The sequence below is a fragment of the Salvelinus alpinus genome, chromosome 13, assembly GCF_045679555.1.
Source record: "Salvelinus alpinus chromosome 13, SLU_Salpinus.1, whole genome shotgun sequence".
Classification (NCBI taxonomy): Eukaryota; Metazoa; Chordata; class Actinopteri; order Salmoniformes; family Salmonidae; genus Salvelinus; species Salvelinus alpinus.
In genome coordinates this window covers 26,801,199-26,821,645 of record NC_092098.1, presented here as the reverse complement: position 1 = coordinate 26,821,645, position 20,447 = coordinate 26,801,199, and the positions used below count along the sequence as shown (strand labels likewise).

Genomic DNA, 20,447 nt, shown 5'->3' with positions numbered 1-20,447 from the left:
AAATAGCATTTTGGGTAGTTTAGAAGATATTTGTAAATAAGATAATAAATAAGTAATAACACCAAAAAATAACCATGTTTGTACTAATAGGTAACCAGAAAATCCCACAGAAGAACGTTGTTTGTTAACGTTCTCTTAACTATTTGAGAACATTCCCAATTAGAGGTCGACCGATTAATCGGAATGGCCGATTAATTAGGGCCGATTTCAAGTTTTCATAACAATCGGTAATCTGCATTTTTGGACACCGATTATGGCCGACTACATTGCACTCCACGAGGAGACTGTGTGGCAGGCTGACTACCTGTTATGCGAGTGCAGCAAGGAACCAAGGTAAGGTGCTAGCTAGCATTAAACTTTTCTTATAAAAAAACAATCAATCTTAACATAATCACTAGTTAACTACACATGGTTGATGATATTACTAGTTTATCTAGCTTGTCCTGCGTTGCATATAATCGATGCGGTGCCTGTTAATTTGTCATTGAATCACAGCCTACTTCACCAAACGGGTGATTTAACAAGCGCATTCATGAAAAAAAGCACTGTCCTTGCACCAATGTGTACCTAACCATGAACATCAACGCCTTTCTTAAAATCAATACTGTTGTACATCAAGGGCGGGCATATGACCTCCCTCCCTTGGTGAACCAAGCATGAGGAGAGAGATGGGTGCCTGCACCTGGCGAGGCTCTCATGGCCATCAATGCCAGGGGCAGGGCTTCAACCCAAATCAACTTCAAACCTGCACATACATTTGATTGGCGCGTTTCACGAGGCTTTTGAGATTGTGGCCTGTACACTAACCCAAACTTGTGCACAATACCCAATCTTTCCTCCACCTGTCTCAGGTGTTGGTTACTGAAATGGGACCCGTTTGTCAGATCGGATTTGCCTTGGAACTCCATACCTTGGTATGAGTTCAGTCTGCAGCCACTTAATGACTGACCTGGCATCCTCACGTGCTGTTGGTATTGCCTCGACCCATTTGGAAAACCTGTCTACCATTACCAAAAGGTTATTTTTGCTTAATTATTATTATTATTTATTTATTTTTTAAACAGTGCTGAACGTGAATTCTTTGCACATCAGATATGCTGCAACTCCATGGTGGGTGTGGATTTCCAATGGATGGCACATTACCAGATGAGCTGTTTTTTCCAATAGCTTTTGCCACTTCAGCCACATACCTGGAGCATGTGGTTTGTCCTACTTCAATGTGGTCCAGTTTGGAGGAGTGATACATCAACACTCTACTCTTCCCCTCTGTTTTGTACCTTCCTTTTTGAATAAGTGGTTCTTATTCCTTTCAACTTCACTTTCTATCCCTTCCTTCACTACTTCCTCTAATTCTTTCTCCATAGTGAGGAGTTGCCCTTTTGATGGGGCCACCCCACTGAGGTAACCTGCCTGCGTCCATTTTAGCCTCACTCCTTCCCACACCTTCTTAACTATCTTCATTGAATTTGTGTTTGGGGACGGTGGTCGTGGCCATTTTGTCGTTAAGCTATGTCTGGCTCTATGCTATTTTGGTGCACTTAGCCCGTCACTGGCCAAAACTAGCGATGTATCTCTGGTGCTGACACAGTCTTATCTCTGGTGTCTGTCTCCCCCTTGTGCACAAAGAATTGTATTGCTTTATGTTTGGCGAATTAATTAAATACTTTCCCAAAGTATTTCGGCAATATCCTTTTGGAACAATATACTAGTATTATCAAGCGCTTCTATTTTAAATATAATAATATTTTTAGGAACTATTATCAAAAAGTTATTATTCGTTTTCACTTTTTCGATTATTTAAATACTTTGCCAAAACATTTCAGAAATGTCCTTTTGGGACAATATATTAGTATATTCAAGCGTTTCTAGAATAAATATTTAATTAATTCTAGGACTAATTTTTCTCAAAAACTAATTAAAAAAACTAAAAACTCAAAAACTAACTAATTAATTAAATACTTTCCCAAAGTATTTCAAACGTGTCCTTTTGGGACAATATATGGTGTATCCTAGCGCTTCTAGAATAATTATCAAATGAATTCTAATCCTTAAGTCAATCCCAGCAGCACGAGAGGGAAAAATCAAGTCAACTTATCAGCAGAAAAATTGCTTCAGAACAGCCCACCCATTCTAACTCGGCGGTCCCTTTCACACAGCCTCAATTTAGCATATGGCTAATCAGTAGCAATCGGCCTCGTGGAACGTTCCATTACCCACATTGATTTGGAGTGTTTCAGGTTTAATACCTTCTACCATTAATTTCGCTAACACAACTTGAGCATACAATATCACATTAGATTCTTCACGGTAACACCTAGCTGATCAATCTATTGCCCGACTATTTGAATCTAATTTTAATTTTAATTAATTTTAATTAATAAAAAAAAAAAAAAAAATTATGGGTCCTCACGGTAACACTTTAGTTGATTGCCAATTCAACTATTGCCCGACTATATGGATCTCATCTTTATTTATGGATTCCTCACGGTAACCCCTAGCTGATATAAACTATTGCCCGACTATTTGAATTCCCTTTATTTTTATTTTATTTTTGTGGATTCTTCACGGTAACCCCTAGTGGTCGACTTTCACTTATGGCCCGACTATGTGAGTCCTTTTAAAGCTTATTCTTCACTGTACATCTAGTCGATCAAATATCGACTAGTGCCAGACTGTGTGAACAAGTCTTTTTATTACTTAGATATCTTTACACAATGCCTTAGATTCTACACAATTTCACATAAATATAACAGCAATTCATACTCAGCCTCAGAAACACTGATCTTAATTTGGGTAATTGACTATAATATAATATGCAGATTTCGATTAAACCGGCTCTGCTTACCTTTTATTTGTCGAGCTCTTTGATCAGTATTCTTGAGGCGAGATGAATCACCGAATTTCTCCTGCAACAAGGTCACCCCTCCTTCTGGAATCTTTCTCCCACTCGCCTCCTGTCTCTTGAACTTTCTATGGGCCAAATTCAAAAGGTTTTAACAACCATCCTCTGCTACCAAGTTTCTGTTAGTAAAACGGTTATTGGAGACAGGAGATCAAGTAGAGACATAGGACGAGGTGGATTATTATATAATAAGGCCTTTTATTGATATGTAAAAATATCTTAGTAAATCGTGCATCACGGCTCCTTCTGTCTGACTCGTATTGAATCGTCGGAAGAGAGACCCTCTAAACAGTACATACAGATTATATAGGCAACAAGCAAAGTAGGTTGATCTTGTCGTCTGGCCTTCCGATTGGTCGATCTGGGTCGTGGGTAGTCCTGTTCGGCCTGATGTCGACATTCCATTAGCTTTTCACTCAGTTCTTTGTCCTAGTCACATCCAAAGGCATCCTGCATGTGCGTTTGTTTTCACAGGCCCTATTCATGGGGGAGGGGATGTGTGTGTGGGTCTGACAAAGTAGTGGGGATGGGTGCATGTTGTGCCAAGAATAGCTTATGTTGAGAAGTGGTTAAAACAAGTTACCAGTATCTTATACAATTTCTTACAATACACAAGTATATATTTTTATATTTAGTTAATATTGCCTGCTAACATGAATTTCTTTTAACTAGGGAAATTGTGTCACTTCTCTTACGTTCTGTGCAACAGTGTCAGGGTATATGCTGCAGTTTGGGCCGCCTGGCTCGTTGCGAACTGTGTGAAGACCATTTCTTTCTAACAAAGACAGCCAACTTCGCCAAATGGGGGATGATTTAACAAAAGTGCATTTGTGAAAAAAGCACAGTCGATGCACGAATGTACCTAACCATAAACATCAATGCCTTTCTTAAAATCAATACACAGAAGTATATTTTTATAAACCTGCATATTTAGTTAAAATAAATTAATGTTAGCAGGCAATATTAACTAAGGAAATTGTGTTACTTCTCTTGCGTTCATTGCATGCAGAGTCAGGGTATATGCAACAGTTTGGGCTGCCTGGCTCGTTGCGAACTAATTTGCCAGAATTTTACATAATTATGACATAACATTGAAGGTTGTGAAATGTAACAGCAATATTTAGACTTATGGATGCCACCAGTTAGATAAAATACGGAATGGTTCCGTATTTCACTGAAAGAATAAACGTTTTGTTTTCGAAATGATAGTTTCTGGATATGACCATATGAATGACCTAAGGCTCGTATTTCTGTGTGTTATTATATTATAATTAAGTCTATGATTTGATAAAGCAGTCTGACTGAGCGGTGGTAGGCAGCAGCAGGCTCGTAAGCATTCATTCAAACAGCACTTTCCTGCGTTTGCCAGCAGCTCTTCGCTGTGCTTCAAGCATTGCGCTGTTTATGACTTCAAGCCTATCAACTCCCGAGATTAGGCTGGCAGTACTAAAGTAGAACTGTTTCTAGAACATTACCAACATTTAAATTAAATGTAAGGGCCTCCCGAGTGGCACAGTAGTCTAAGGCACTGCATCGCAGTGCTAGCCGTGCCACTAGAGATTCTGGGTTTGAGTCCAGGCTCTGTCGCAGCTGGCCGCGACCGGGAGACCCATGGGGCGGCGCACAATTGGTCCAGCTTCGTCTGGGTTAGGGGAGGGTTTGGCCGGCAGGGATGTCCTTGTCTCATTGTGCTCTAGCAACTCCTGTGGCGGGCCGTGTGCAGTGCACGCTGACACGGTCACCAGGTGTACGGTGTTTCCGCTGACACATTGGTGCGGCTGGCTTCTGGGTTAAGTGGGCATTGTGTCAAGAAACAGTACGGCTTGGTTGGGTTGTGTTTCGGAGGAAGCACAGCTCTCGACCTTCGCCTCTCCCGAGTCTGTACAGGAGTTGCAGCGATGAGACAAGACTGTAACTACCAATTGGATACCACGAAAATGTAACCATGTTTGACATTTTAAGAAACGTTTCGTTAAAGGTGCAATATGCGGAAATCACTCCGCCATTTCCAGATTGCTAAAATTCAAATAGTTTGCCTAATTTCAGTTTATGATACAAAACAAGAGAATCATTGTACCATTTAAACCACTGTGAAATATATTTTCAAGCACCAAAAATATTGTATTTTCATTGTAGTTCTAGGTGAATTTAGTCAGGTCGCCCAAAAAGTTTGATATTTCAGCTTTAAAGTAATGAAAGACCAAGAAAATAACGTTATTTTGTCAAGTTCCTTAAATGTTCTGAGAACGTTCCAAAGCCAAGCAACTATCCTGCACCATTCCCAAAAAGTTGTGCGAAGGTTGTATGCTAAATAACCATAGGACAACCACACTCTTACCAAGCTCTAAGAAACGTATGGTTCCCAGAACATTATGTGCTAGCTGGGTGATTTTCAGTAGCATTCCACACAGTTAGTGAGGCTGTCAGTGTCCAAGTATGCAGTCTGTTTCCTGCACATACCAGCATCTCAAAACTGACCGGCGGGGAAAGGCTTGGAGGAGAGTCAGGCCTGCATCTCCTCACTGTGTCAATGTATTAATCCTCACAGTGAGATTGTTGGATATTGTCGCACTGAATATTGAGAAATGAATACATTTTCTCTGACTGTTTGCAATGCTGTGTTCATAGATTGCAATGGCAATGCTCGCTGGGTATGTTCACCAAAAGAGTTAGAATGATTGACAGCTAATAGAAATATAAAATATTTGTTATTTTCACATGAACACTGTTAATCCAAATGACTATCAGTAACTACACCTTATCTACTGGTGACAGCATGGAGAACACTTATTAGATGACAGATCAGGACTGCCCTTAACCCATACCTCTGTTTGTTTCATACACTACCATACAGGACACTTGCAAGACTTGCTAGACAAACTGCACTCAGAAGCACACAAGGACCTCTCAATGAAAGTCTAGCTAAATTTGAGAGGTGTAACTGTTCCCCAGCAGTCTAAAAGTACCAGCCAAACCAGCGCCTGTCCGAACTCCCCTCTGCCCAGTCCAACTCCCCTTATCTTTGCAATTAGAGCCTCCCTGCATCTTACTGCAGCAAAGGACATGCCAGTCCAATGGTATGCAGATCAGACCTACCCTCCTGGGCATTGATAACTCAGCGATTGTTCCTTTCAAATGGTACTGCCTTGTGTACTGTGTGTGTGCATGCACATGTTTATGTGTGTGTGTCTAGAATAGATTGCTTTATAATACATATTGTCAGGGTTTGCTTTCTCAGTCAGTGGTGTCAGAAGAACTAGTGTGTGTGTGTGTGTGTGTGTGTGTGTGTGTGTGTGTGTGTGTGTGAGAAGGGATGACGATAGCAATTTCCTTAAACTCCTCATGATGAGAGGAGAAAATAGCACTCATTAAGTTTCTAGGGATTCTATATAGTACAGAGTGGTACCTAATTTGACTGTAGTGGTTAATTGCGGATAAATGGCAATCAATCAGTCCGAACAAGAGCCAAAACAGAATCTGCCAGTGCAAACAAAACTGCCACAACATTTAGCTAAATGTCATTTAGCTAATAAAGTACATTACAAGTGTCGCTGTATACGTCTCTTTAGCCTGGTCCCAGATCTGTTTGTGCTGTTTTTGCAGGAGTTGGCTATAGAGCACAAACAGATCTGGGACCAGGCTAGATGATAATGGATCAGGTGGCAGGGACTATCAGCCTGACAACTTGGCCTCGGTCCAGCCAGGAGCCTCTCCCTAGACTCACATCCAAAACGGCATGGTGGGTAATACCTGGGACTCCCTGCTCTAGTCTACACCACTCGCCACACTAATCAGGAGTGTAAGAATGCACTTAATTGAATAAATCATCAGTTAAAGCAGGTATTCCCAAACTGGGGTTCACACGCAATGCCGCCGGGGGTACGCCAAATAAAAATGTGATTCACAGCGAAATAACAACACAATGTCAAATACAGGTACTGTAGCCTAGTCAAATAATTAACAGCCAATCACATAAACCGTTACTCTCTCGCGGGAATTCCACTAACGGTCCATATGTACTGTACCCAGGAAAGCACAAAACAAAAGACAGGAACGTTGGATCATCGAAGAGGCTCAAATATGATGAGAACTACATTTACTTGGGGATCACTTATGTTCGGCGTAGTGCCTTTCTTCAGTCACAGTGTGTTATATGTGTAAAAGTACTATCTCACAACTCGATGAAACCTTCACTCTTACGCAGACATTTAGAAACAAAACATGCCAATTTAAAAAATTAGCCACGGGAGTTTTTTGAGTGAGAATTAAGACAACTTTCAAGTAGTAAGACATGTATAAAAGCAACAGATACCATTAATAAGAAGGGGCTAGAAGTGTCTTATATGGTGAGCTACTGAGTGGGTACGACAGGCAAGCCCCATACTACTGTGGAGGACTTCATTCTTCCTGCTGCCGTGGATATGGCGGGACAATGCTGGGGGAAAAGGCCCGCATCAGTGACATGGAAGGAGATGTTTTGAAACAATTATTGCTTCGCATACAAGCTAGTGAATTCTATGCGTTACAGCTAGATGAGTCAACAGGCCTGGCACAGCTCCTGGTACATGTCAGTCACGTTTATGGGGGGGTCAATTATTAAGGAAGACATCCTTTTCTGCAAACCACTGGAAACCAAGACAACAGGAGAGGATATTTTTTAAGTACTGGACAGCTTTGTGACATCAAATGGACTTTGGTGGTCAAGATGTGTTGGTATCTGTACTGATGGCGCAAAAGCCATGACAGGGAGACATAGTGGAGTGGTAGTGCGCGTGCAAGCACTTGGGTACACTGCAGCATCCACGAGAGGAATGCCTGACAGCTTGAAAGGTGTTTTGAACACTGCAGTGAAAATAGTTAACTTTGTTAAAGCAAGACCCCTGAACTCTTATGTATTTTCTGCACTATACAATGACATGGGCAGCGACCATGTAATGCCTTTACAACATACAGAAGTGCACTGGTTATCAAGGGGCAAAGTATTGACACGTTTGTTTTAATAGAGAGACAAGCTTAAAAAGTTCTTTACTGACCATCATTTTCACTTGTCTGACTGCTTGCATGATGATGAGTTTCTCACATGACTGGCCTATCTGGGTGATGTTTTTTTTCCGCCTGAATGATCTGAATCTAGGATTACAGGGACTCTCCGCAACTATATTAAATGTGCGGGACAAAACTAAGCCTATGACTAAGAAGTTGGAGCTTTTCTCTGTCTGCATTAACAAGGACAACACACAGGTCTTTCCATCATTGTATGATTTTTTTGTGTGCAAATGAACTCAAGCTTACGGACAATGTCAAATGTGATATAGCGAAGCACCGGAGTGAGTTGGGTGCGCAATTAAGCAGGTACTTTCCCTAAACGGACGACACAAACAACTGGATTCGTTATCCATTTCATGCCCTGCCTCCAGTCCACTTACCGATATCTGAACAAGAGAGCCTCATCGAAATTGCAACAAGCGGTTCTTTGAAAATGTTTTAATGAGAAGCCACTGCCAGATTTCGGGATTGGGCTGCGCTCAGAGTATCCTGCCTTGGCAAATCGCGCTGTTAAGACACTGATTCCCTTTGCAATCACGTACCTATGTGAGAGTGGATTCTTGGCCCTCACTAGCATGAAAATTAAATACAGGCACAGACTGTGTGTTGAAAATTATTTAAAACTGAGACTCTCTCCAATACAACCCAACATTGCAGAGTTATGTGCATCCTTTCAACCACACCCTTCTCATTAACCTGTGGTGAGTTATTCACAATTTTCCATTAACAAATAAAGTTTTATATGTAAGATCGCTATAAAGAGCAAAATTATTGATTATTATTATTATTATTATTAAGAGCTCTTTGCCACTTCCCACGAGCTGGAGGTTGAATGTTTAAAGGGGTACGGGACTATAAAAAGTTTGGGAACCACTGAGTCTGACAGAGTCTCTGCTGTGTGTGTGCCCTGAATTTTCAGTGATGTATTGTGTTTGCAATATTATTGTATTCTGTCAGTGTGTACAGAGCTGTGCAGTGAGTGCATCCCCTATAGCACTGCAGTGTTTGCCTCTAGAACTGCCTGCCTGCATGGATGCTTGCCTGCTGCAGATGGAAAGGTTGACACCAACAGATCTTCCCCTCATCCATCTCCCCACTTTACATCACACACAACACTATGCACATTGCACATGTACACATGCACAAACATTGGTAAAGCTGTGCAAAAAAAATATAGCTTACAGTTGCATACCAAAAATTAGGCTAGGTGAATCGAGGACAGCGATACTAGTGCACATTCTTGAATCTCGACTTTGTGGAACAGAAACTATACAGCAGAGAACTTGAAATCCCTTTTGAAATAAGGTCACCCTTAGCGTCGGACTGTAACAGTATAATGATGATGCAGGTGGACAGCCAGGACACTCCAGTCAATACCCCCTGCATCTCCCCTCCCCACATATGTCCCACCCTTCAGTGGTCCATCTACCCTCCCCCCGCCTGTCTCACCCTTCAGTGCTCCATCCTCCCCCCACCCTCCTCCCAGGTTTCAGGACACTATGTTCTGAGCGCAGCCATCGGCCAAATACAGTGCATTCGGAAAGTATTCAGACCACTTTACTTTTTCCACATTTTGTTATGTTACAGCGTTATTCTAAAATTGATTAAATTGTTTTTCCCCCCTCATCAATCTACACACATACCCCATAATAACAAAGCAAAAACAGGTTTTTAGTCATTTTTGCAAATGTATTAAAAATAATAAATGGAAATATCAAATTTACATAAGTATTCAGACCCTTTACTCAGTACTTTGTTGAAGCACCTTTGGCAGCAATTACGGACTCAAGTCTTCTTGGGTATGGCGCTACAAGCTTGGCACACCTGTATTTAGGGAGTGTGTTGCTGCACAGCTATTTTCAGGTCTCTCCAGAGATGTTCAATCTGGTTCAAGTACGGGCTCTGGCTGGGCCACTCAAGGACATTCAGAGACTTGTCCTGAAGCCACTCCTGCGTTGTCTTAGGGTCGTTGTCTAAGCTGTGTGCTTAGGGCCGTTGTCCCTTCGCCCCAGTCTGCGGTCCTGAGCGCTCTGGAGCAGGTTTTCATCACGGATCTCTATGTACTTTGTTCCGTTCATCTTTACCTCAATCCTGACTAGTCTCACACTCCCTGCCGCTGAAAAACATCCCCTCAGCATGACACTGCCACCACCATGCTTCACCGTAGGGATGGTGCCAGGTTTCCTCCAAACGTAACACTTGGCATTCAGGCCAAAGAGTTCAATCAGAGAATTTTGTTTCTCATGGTCTGAGAGTCATTTAGGTTCCTTTTGGAAAACTCCAAGTGGGCTGTCATATGCCTTTTACTGAAGAGTGGCTTCTGTCTGGCCACTCTACCATAAAGGCCTGATTGGTGGAGTGCTGCAGAGATGGTTGTCCTTCTGGAACTCTGGAGCTCTGTCAGAGTGACCATTATATAGACAGGTTTGTGCCTTTCCAAATCATGTCCAATCAACTGAATTTACCACAGGTGGACTCAAATCAAGTTGTAGAAACATCTCAAGGATGATCAATGGAAACAGGATGCACCTGAGCTCAATTTCGAGTCTCATAGCAAAGGGTCTGAATACTTGTGTAAATGTAATATTTAATTGTTTTTATTGTTTTTTTTATTGCTAAAATTGATTTAAAAAACAGTTTTTGCCTCGTCATTATGGGGTATTGTGTGTAGATTGATCAGGGGAAAAAACAATTGAATACATTTTAGAATAAGGCTGTGATGTAACAAAATGTGGAAAAAGTAAAGGGGTCTGAATACTTTCCAAATGCTCTGTCTTTCTTCTAGCTATTTATATTTTTGGGATGATTTGCCATGAGAAAAACAAGGGGTGTAATTATCTATGCCTACTGTACAAATTACTCTTGCATAACTGGGAGAGGAAGGACATTTTATTTGTAGTTATTTTCTTCCTTTATTACTTAAGTACTATCAAAGGAAGAATAATGGAATGTAGAACTGAAAGGTGTGATTTGTTTCCCATGTATATAGGCTAGGCCTACCCCAGCCAGTTAGACCAAATGTCACACCCTGATCATTTACATTTACATTTAAGTCATTTAGCAGACGCTCTTATCCAGAGCGACTTACAAATTGGAAAGTACATACATATTCATCCTGGTCCCCCCGTGGGGAATGAACCCACAACCCTGGTGTTGCAAGCACCATGCTCTACCAACTGAGCCACACGGGACCGTTCTAGTCCTGATCAGTTTCACCTGTCCTCGTTATTATCTCCACCACCTCCAGGTGTCGCTTGTTTTCCCCAGTGTATTTATCCCTGTGTTTCCTGTCTCTCTGGGCCAGTTCGTCTTGTATGTTTCCAAGTCAACCAGCGGTTTTCCCATTCTCCTGCTTTTTGCATTCTCCTTTTTCTAGTCCTCCCGGTTTTGACCCTTGCCTGTTTCTGGACTTTGTACCCGCCTGCCTGACCATTCTGCCTGCCTTGACAACGAGCCTGTCTGCCACTCTGTACCCCCTGGACTGATCTGGTTTTTACCTTTTTGCCTGTCCATGGCCATTCTCTTGCCTACACCTTTGGATTAATAAACATTGTAAGACTCCAACTATCTGCCTCCTGTGTCTGCATTTGGGTCTCGCCTTGTGCCTTGATAGTATGAACTGGCCATTACAGACCCAGCAGACTTGGACCAGCTCCGCCACACTGTCTCCCTGCAGGGAGCCACCATTGGGAGACATCAGGAGTTGCTACAGGGCCTTTTTGAAGGGCTCAGTTCCTTGACAGAACGCCACGACCATGGGTTAAAGGTTATTATGGAGCAAATCAGGGAGTTAGCTCAGACTGCCACCTCTGAAAAACTCCAATCACCCAGTAATTCCCCCCCCCATCTGTTGTGAGTTGGTACAGCCTATTCCGACTCCCCGTGTACCCCGCTTACCTCCTCCAGAGCGATATTCGGGGAATCCTGGTGCCTGCCGGGGTTTTCTTTCTCAGTGCTCACTTATTTTTGAGCTACGGCCATCTTTGTTTTCTTCAGACCGATCGAAGATAGCGTATATAATTACGCTAATGTCGGGAAGGGCGCTCGCCTGGTCTACGGCAGTTTGGGAACAACAATCTGCCATTTGCGGGCATTTGGAGGAATTCATGGCAGAGGTGAGAAGTTTTTGAGTATCCGGGAGAAAGGCGGCCAGCAAACTGCTTGACTTACGTCAAAACTCCCGTAGTGTGGCAGACTACGTGGTGGACTTTCGTACGTTGGAAGCCGAGAGTGCTTGGAATCCGGAGTCTCTTTTCAATACTTTTCTGCACGGATAATCTGAGGAGGTTAAGGATGAGGATCTATCACTCTAGTGTTTAATTGCTAAATTGTAAATATTTTGCCACTATGGCCTATTTATTGCCTTACCTCCCTTATCTTACCTCATTTCCACACACTGAATATAGACTTTCTTTCTCTGTTGTGTTATTGACTGTATGTTTATTCCATGTGTAACTCTGTGTTTGTGTCGCACTGCTTTGCTTCATCTTGGCCAGGTCGCAGTTGTAAATGAGAACTTGTTCTCAACTAGCCTACCTAGTTAAATAAAGGTGAAATAAAAAAAATGAGCTAGCTGCTCGGGAACTGCTGGTGTATCTCGACTCCCTTATCGCCGTAACCATTAAAATTGATGGACGCCTTAAGGGAACGCAAGAGTGAGAGGAGGTCTGGTCTCAGGCACACGTGTGGCGCATTCACCTCCTATGGAATCCGGAAGTTTCCGAAGGCAGCTCTTCCGAGAGGAGTCGAGGCCACCCGAGCTCTTTCATGACTCTACGACGGGTGAGTTGGATACTCCTGAGCCTATGCAGTTGGGAAGAACTAGACTATCAATTTGGGAGCGCTCACGGAGGATAAATGATAACTGTTGTCTGTACTGTGGAGGGGCAGGACATTTTATAGCTAGCTGCCCTATTAGAAAACCCTTGTCTCTAGTGGGTACTATGGTGAGTCAGACTGGGAGTTACCTAATTCCCATCACCCGCACACCCCTTTTTGCTCTTGTGCTGTTGGGAGACCAATCTAAGTCTCTCTGAGTGTTCATTGACTCTGGGGCTGATGAAAATCTTATGGATGCCACGATAGCTTCGGAGCTTGGTATTCCCTCTCAGCCTCTCTCTGTGCCCATGGATGGCCGCTCTATTGGGGAAGTCACCAATAGTACTGTGCCCGTTCAATTATGGGTTTCTGGTAACCACAGTGAGACAATACAATTCCTCCTCATTACCTCTCCCCATGTTCCGGTGGTTTTGGGATTTTCCTGGCTTCAAAAGCATAATCCGATGACTGATTGAGCCACAAGCTCCATCCTGGGTTGGAGCCCATTTTGCCATTCCCACTGCCTTCAAGCAGCACAGCCTTCCTCAAGTCATCTTCCTCAGGATGTTAGCAAGACTGTGGATGTCTCTGCTATCCCCATATAATTCCATGACCTCCTGGAAGTGTTCAGTAAGGCACGTGCTACTTCCCTTCCCCTGCGCCGTCCTTATGATTGTGCCATTGATCTTCTCCCAGGCACTACACCACCTCGCATCTCCTGCCGGCGCAGGGTTTTTCTTTGTGGAGAAGAAGGACAAGACCCTGCGTCCGTTCATTGACTACCGGGGACTTAATGACATTACTGTCAAGAATCGTTACCCCCTACCTCTCCTCAGTGTTTGAACCTCTCCAGGGGGCCACCATATTTTCCAAGTTGGAACTTCGAAATACCTACCACCTGGTTCGGATATGCGAGGGGGATGAGTTGAAGAGAGCCTTCAACACAGCCAGTGGATATTATGAGTACTGTTTTCCAGGCTTTGGTAAATGATGTGCTTCCAGACATGCTAAATCGGTTTGTGTTCGTGTACATTGACAACATCCAGTTTTTCCCCCCCAATCTGCACAAGAACATGTTCCTCATGTCAGACAGGTCCTTCAGCGCCTCCTGGAGAACCAACTGTTCGTGAAAGCCGAGAAGTGTGAGTTCCACCGCTCTATCACCTTTCTGGGATATGGCATTGCTGAGGGCAATGTTCAGATGGATCCTGGAAAGGTGAAAGCAGTGGTGGATTGACATCAACCAACGTCCAGGCTGCAGTTGCAACGGTTTCTTGGTTTTGCAAACTTCTACCGCCGTTTCAGTCGGGACTACAGCACCCTGGCGGCCCCCCTCTCGGCACTCACCTCTCTCAAGGTACCGTTCAAATGGTCTCCAGCTGTCGACTAAGCCTTTTGTGGACCTGAAGCATTGGTTCACAACAGCACCCATCCTCATCCATCCGGACCCCTCGCATCAATTTGTGGTGAAAGTGGATGCTTCGGACGTTGGAGAGGGGCCATCCTGACCCAGCGATCTGCCTAGGACCAGAAGCTTCATCCCTGTGCCTTCTTGTCCCATCATTTCAATCCTGCTGAAAGGAACTACGATGTTGGCAACCGAGAACTACTGGAGGTGTAGATGACTTTGGAAGTGTGGAGGCACTGGCTGGAAGGAGCAGAACAGTCATTCCTGGTCTGGACTGACCATAAAACCCTGAAATATCTCTGTACAGCCAAGTGCCTCAACTCCAGGCAGGCCCAGTGGGCCCTCCTGTTCACCAGATTTAACTTCACCATCTCCTATCGCCCAGGGTCAAAGAATGTTAAGCCTGATGCCATCTCCCGCCTATACAGTTCCTCTGCCACACCCTCGACCTCTGAAACTATTCTCCCTACCTCATGCCATGCTGCCACTGTGGATTGGGGTATTGAGGCTCAACGTTCTCAGCCTGGACCTGAAGGGGGACCGGCTAACCGGCTGTTTGTCCCTAATCCAATCCGGTCCCGGGTCCTGGAACGGGCTCAATCATCCAGGCTGACCTGTCATCCAGGGTCCCGTCGAACACTAGCCTTTCTTCGACAACGTTTCTGGTGGCCCAAAATGGTCCCTGACGTCTCTGCCTTCGTCACCGCATGCAATGTGTGTGCTCAAAACAAGACTCCACGGCAAGCTTCTGGCCTCCTGCAGCCACAACCGGTTCCTCATCGTCCCTGGTCTCATATACAGTTGAAGTCGGAAGTTTACATACACCTTAGCAAAATGTATTTAAACTCAGTTTTTCACAATTCCTGACATTTAATCATAGTAAAAATTCCCTGTCTTAGGTCAGTTAGGATCACCACTTTATTTTAAGAATGTGAAATGTCAGAATAATAGTAGAGAGAATGATTGATTTATTTTAGCTTTTATTTCTTTTGTCACATTCCCAGTGGGTCAGAAGTTTACATACACTCAATTAGTATTTGGTAGCATTGCCTTTAAATTGCTTAACTTGGGTCAAACGTTTTGGGTAGCCTTCCACAAGCTTCCCACAATAAGTTGGGTGAATTTTGGCCTATTCCTCCTGACAGAGCTGGTGTAACTGAGTCCTACACACCTGACTCCTTGCTCGCACACGCTTTTTTTCAGTTCTGCCCACAAATTTTCTATGGGATTGAGGTCAAGGCTTTGTGATGGCCACTCCAATACCTTGCCTTTGTTGTCCTTAAGCCATTTTGCCACAACTTTGGCAGTATGCTTGGTGTCATTGTCCATTTGGAAGACCCTTTTGCGACCAAGCTTTAACTTCCTGACTGATGTCTTGAGATGTTGCTTCAATATATCCACATAATTGTCCTCCTCATGATGCCATCTATTTTGTTAAGTGCACCAGTCCCTCCTGCAGCAAAGCACCCCCACAACATGATGCTGCCACCCCCGTGCTTCACGGTTAGGATGGTGTTCTTCGGCATGCAAGCCCCCCCTTTTTCCTCCAAACATAACGATGGTCATTATGGCCAAACAGTTCTATTTTTGTTTCATCAGACCACAGGACATTTCTCCAAAAAGTACGATCTTTGTCCCCGTGTGCAGTTGCAAACTGTAGTCTGGCTTTTTTTGTGGCAGTTTTGGAGCAGTGGCTTCTTCCTTGCTGAGCGGCCTTTCAGGTTATGTTGATATCGTTTTACTGGGAATATAGATACTTTTGTACCTCTTTCCTCCAGCATCTTCACAAGGTCCTTTGCTGTTGTTCTGGGATTGATTTGCACTTTTCGCATCAAAGTAGGTTCATCTCTAGGAGACAGAACGCGTCTCCTTCCTGAGCGGTATGACGGCTCTGAGGTCTTGGCTGATTTCTTTTGATTTTCCCATAATGTCAAGCAAAGAGGCAATGAGTTTGAAGGTAGGCCTTGAAATACATCCACAGGTACACCTCCAATTGACTCAAATTATGTCAATTAGCCTATCCGAAGCTTCTAAAGCCATGACATAATTTTCTGGAATTTTCCAAGCTGTTTAAAGGTACAGTCAACTTAGTGTATGTAAACTTCTGACACACTGGAATTGTGATTAAGTGAAATAATCTGTCGGTAAACAATTGTTGGAAAAATTACTTGTCATGCACAAACTAGATGTCCTAACCGACTTGCCAAAACTATAGTTTGTTAACAAGACATTTGTGGAGTGGTTGGAAAATGAGTTTTAATGACTCCAACCTAATGTGTATGTAAACTTCTGACTTCAACCGTATCTCTGGACTTTGTCACTGGGCTCTCTCCGTCTGTTGGCAACACTGTCATTCTGACGGTAGTCAGCCGGTTCTCCAAGGTCGCCTATTTCATCTCTTTCCCCAAACTAACTTCTGCCAAGGAGACGGCCCAGTTTATGGTGCAGCATGTCTTCCGGATCCATGGACTCCCGGTAGACATGGTCTCCGATCGAGGTCCTCAGTTCTCGTCTCAGTTCTGGAAGGCATTATGCACCCTTATTGGGTTGTCGGCCAGCCTGTCATCTGGATTCCATCCCCAAAACTAACGGTCAGTCAGAGCGAGCCAACCAAGACCTGGAGACCACCTTAAGGTGCCTGGTCTCAACTAGAGGTCGACCGATTCATCTGAATGGCCGATTAATTAGGGCCGATTTCAAGTTTTCATAACAATCTGTAATTTTGGACGCAGATTTTGCAAAAATTATTTATGTATTTATTTAACTAGGCAAGTCAGTTAAGAACACATTCTTATTTTCAATGACGGCCTAGGAACGGTGGGTTAACTGCCTTGTTCAGGGGCAGAACGACAGATTTTTACCTTGTCAGCTCAGAGATTCAATCTTGCAACCTTACGGTTAACTAGTCCAACGCTCTAACCACCTGCCTCACGAGGAGCCCGCCTGTTACGCGAATGCAGTAAGAAGCCAAGGTAAGTTGCTAGCTAGCATTAAACTTATCTTATAAAAAACAATCAATCAATCAATCATAATCAGTAGTTATAACTACACATTGTTGATGATATTACTAGTTTATCTAGCGTGTCCTGCGTTGCATATAATCAATGCAGTGTGCATTCGCGAAAAAGGACTGCCGTTACTCCAACGTGTACTTAACCATAAACATCAATGCCTTTCTTAAAATCAATACATAGAAGTATATATTTTTAAACCTGCATATTTGGAAATTGTGTCACTTCTCTTGCGTTCATTGCACGCAGAGTCAGGGTATATGCAACAGTTTGGGCCGCCTGGCTCGTTGCGAACTAATTTGCCAGAATTTTACGTAATTATGACATAACATTGAAGGTTGTGCAATGTAACAGGAATATTTAGACTGATGGATGCCACCCGTTAGATAAAATACGGAACGGTTCCGTATTTCACTGAAAGAATACATTTTTTGTTTTCGAGATGATAGTTTCCGGATTCGACCATATTAATGACCTAAGGCTCGTATTTCTGTGTGTTATTATGTTATAATTAAGTCTATGATTTGATACAGCAGTCTGACTGAGCGATGGTGGGCACCAGCATGCTCGTAAGCATTCATTCAAACAGCACTTTCGTGCGTTTTGCCAGCAGCTCTGCTGTTTATGAATTCAAGCCTATCAACTCCTGAGATTAGGCTGGTGTAACCGATGTGAAATGGCTAGCTAGTTAGCGGGGTGCGCGCTAATAGCGTTTCAAACGTCACTCGCTCTGAGACTTGGAGTAGTTGTTCCCCTTGCTCTGCATGGGTAACGTTGCTTCGAGTGTGGCTGTTGTCGATGTGTTGCTGGTTCGAGCCCAGGTAGCGGTGAGGAGAGGGATGGAAGCTATACTGTTACACTGGCAATACTAAAGTGCCTATAAGAACATCCAATAGTCAAAGGTATATGAAATACAAATCGTATAGAGAGAAATAGTCCTATAATTCCTATAATAACTACAACCTAAAACTTCTTACCTGGGAATATTGAAGACTCATGTTAAAAGGAACCACCAGCTTTCATATGTTCTCATGTTCTGAGCAAGGAACTTAAACGTTAGCTTTCTTACATGGCACATATTGCACTTTTACTTTCTTCTCCAACACCTTGTTTTTGCATTATTTAAACCAAATTGAACATGTTTCATTATTTATTTGAGGCTAAATTGATTTTATTGATGTAATATATTAAGTTAAAATAAGTGTTCATTCAGTATTGTTCTAATTGTCATTATTACAAATAAATTAAAAAGAATCGGCCGATTAATCGGCATCGGCTTTATTTGGTCCTCCAATAATCGGTATCGGCGTTGAAAAATCATAATCGGTCGACCTCTAGTCTCAACCAACCCCGCTACCTGGAGTCGTCAACTGGTCTGGGTGGAGTATGCCCGAAACATAGGGGGGGGGGGGGGCTACTGTCACACTCTGATCAGTTTCACCTGTCCTCGTTGTCTCCACCCCCTCCAGGTGTCGCTTATTTTCCCCAGTGTATTTATCCCTGTGTTTCCTGTCTCTCTGTGACAGTTTGTCTTGTATGTTTCCAAGTCAACCAGCGGTTTTCCCATTCTCCTGCTTTTTGCATTCTCCTTTTTCTAGTCCTCCCGGTTTTGACCCTTGCCTGTTTCTGGACTTTGTACCCGCCTACCTGACCCCGAGCCTGTCTGCCACTCTGTACCTCCTGGACTCTGATCTGGTTTTGACCTTTTTGCCTGTCCACGACCATTCTCTTGCCTACCCCTTTGGATAAATAAACATTGTAAGACTCCAACCATCTGCCTCCTGTGTCTGCACTTGGGTCTCGCCTTGTGCCTTGATAGTATAACTAATCGGCTGTGTGAATGACACATGACATGAATGACGCAGTGCTTGTTTGCCTCTTGAAAACATTTAATGTAAAAAAATATATATCTTAAAGGGAACAGTCTGAATTTAGGGGGGTCTAGACTAACTTTCCCCTAGGTAGGCTACTTTTCTCATTATAACACGCAGTAAACCAAGACCAAAATAGCAGCAGTTTACAAGTTTAAGCCTAAGCATCGTTTTGAGACTGTCGTTTGACTAAGCCTGAAGGCTTTGACTGTGTAGTTTATAGGCAGATAAATGTAATAGGGCTGCAGCTGACTATAGCACAGCCAGTACAGCACACAGTAGCTCAGTCATAACAACATTGACCATAAGGAATCACTAAGGGATCTATAAAAGAAATAAACAGCAAACTTTCACAGATGACTAGACTAAATACAACAAAGCCTTAACAAAGCCTAAGCTACACATATAGCTCTAATAAGAAACACATGGCAGGCTGATCGTGTGAAAAATACTGTAGCCGTACACAACAGTAGCATGTGGAGGGTTTCAAATACAGCCAATGTATCCACTAAGGACATATCAACATAGTTGAGCACAGTAATTACATATTTGTAAAATGTCACACATTATGTGTGACCTATACGTGTTAAAATGGCAACAGAAATATATAATTACATCGTTACGTATGACATAGGCTAATTCTTGTATTGATGATCTACTAATAGCTTAAGCAGTTTATAAGCACTTAGACAATATAGGCTACGCAATGGGAATATGTCAGCTTGGAAGAGCTAACCTATTTTAGTAGGCAGGAGGTTGCTTTTCTCTGTCACCAAGTTTACAGGTGGAGGCAGCAGACAGAAACAACACCCTGTTGACCTTCAAACAGAGACACACAAATTAGCAAAGGCACCAGAGCTCTCTTATCCACAATGGGAACAGGTCCAGGGTGAATACTTCCACCCTGTCTCCAAAAATGACATGACAGATGTCTTCGGGTTGACTCAGCTTTACCATCACAGAGGTATAACTGCAGCATTCTCGAACTGTAAAATATGTGGCACTGAAGATGTCGACTCGAGATGACCATACATTTTTTAAACACAGGTAAATAAAAAAGAACCTCGAGCTGAGGGTACTGTGGCTGTCACGAGACAAACCCCTTGTCGTTGATCAACACCAACACGTCAGCCGCTGTGAACTACAGTATTGCTAGCCAACTGTTCGTCATAACGACTCTCTCACAGCCTCACAAAATATATGTGAAACGTGTATGATGAAATGGTAAAAACGGTAAACATTATCATGTTGGTTCAAAACATGTTATTTTCGACAAAAAACGCAAAATAATATAAATGTTTTCCCTCACCTCACCTGCTCTTTTTAACTCTGCCGCTAGCGCGCTCGCTGCTGCTGATGATGAGGTGATGTGACGATGACGCTCGTGTGTG

The 20,447-nt window shown here is 43.2% G+C and overlaps 1 protein-coding gene across 2 annotated transcripts in view; it reads right to left on the bottom strand.

The window, feature by feature from the left end:
• Positions 1–20,447, bottom strand: part of LOC139537470 (cytospin-B-like) — a 181,356-nt gene extending 160,909 nt beyond the window's left edge. The window contains exon 1 of one of the 2 annotated variants that reach the window (XM_071338816.1): positions 20,366–20,447. The gene's annotated coding sequence lies outside the window, so the exon portion shown is untranslated. The remainder of the gene's footprint in view (positions 1–20,365) is intronic. The other variant, XM_071338817.1, reaches the window with a different exon arrangement.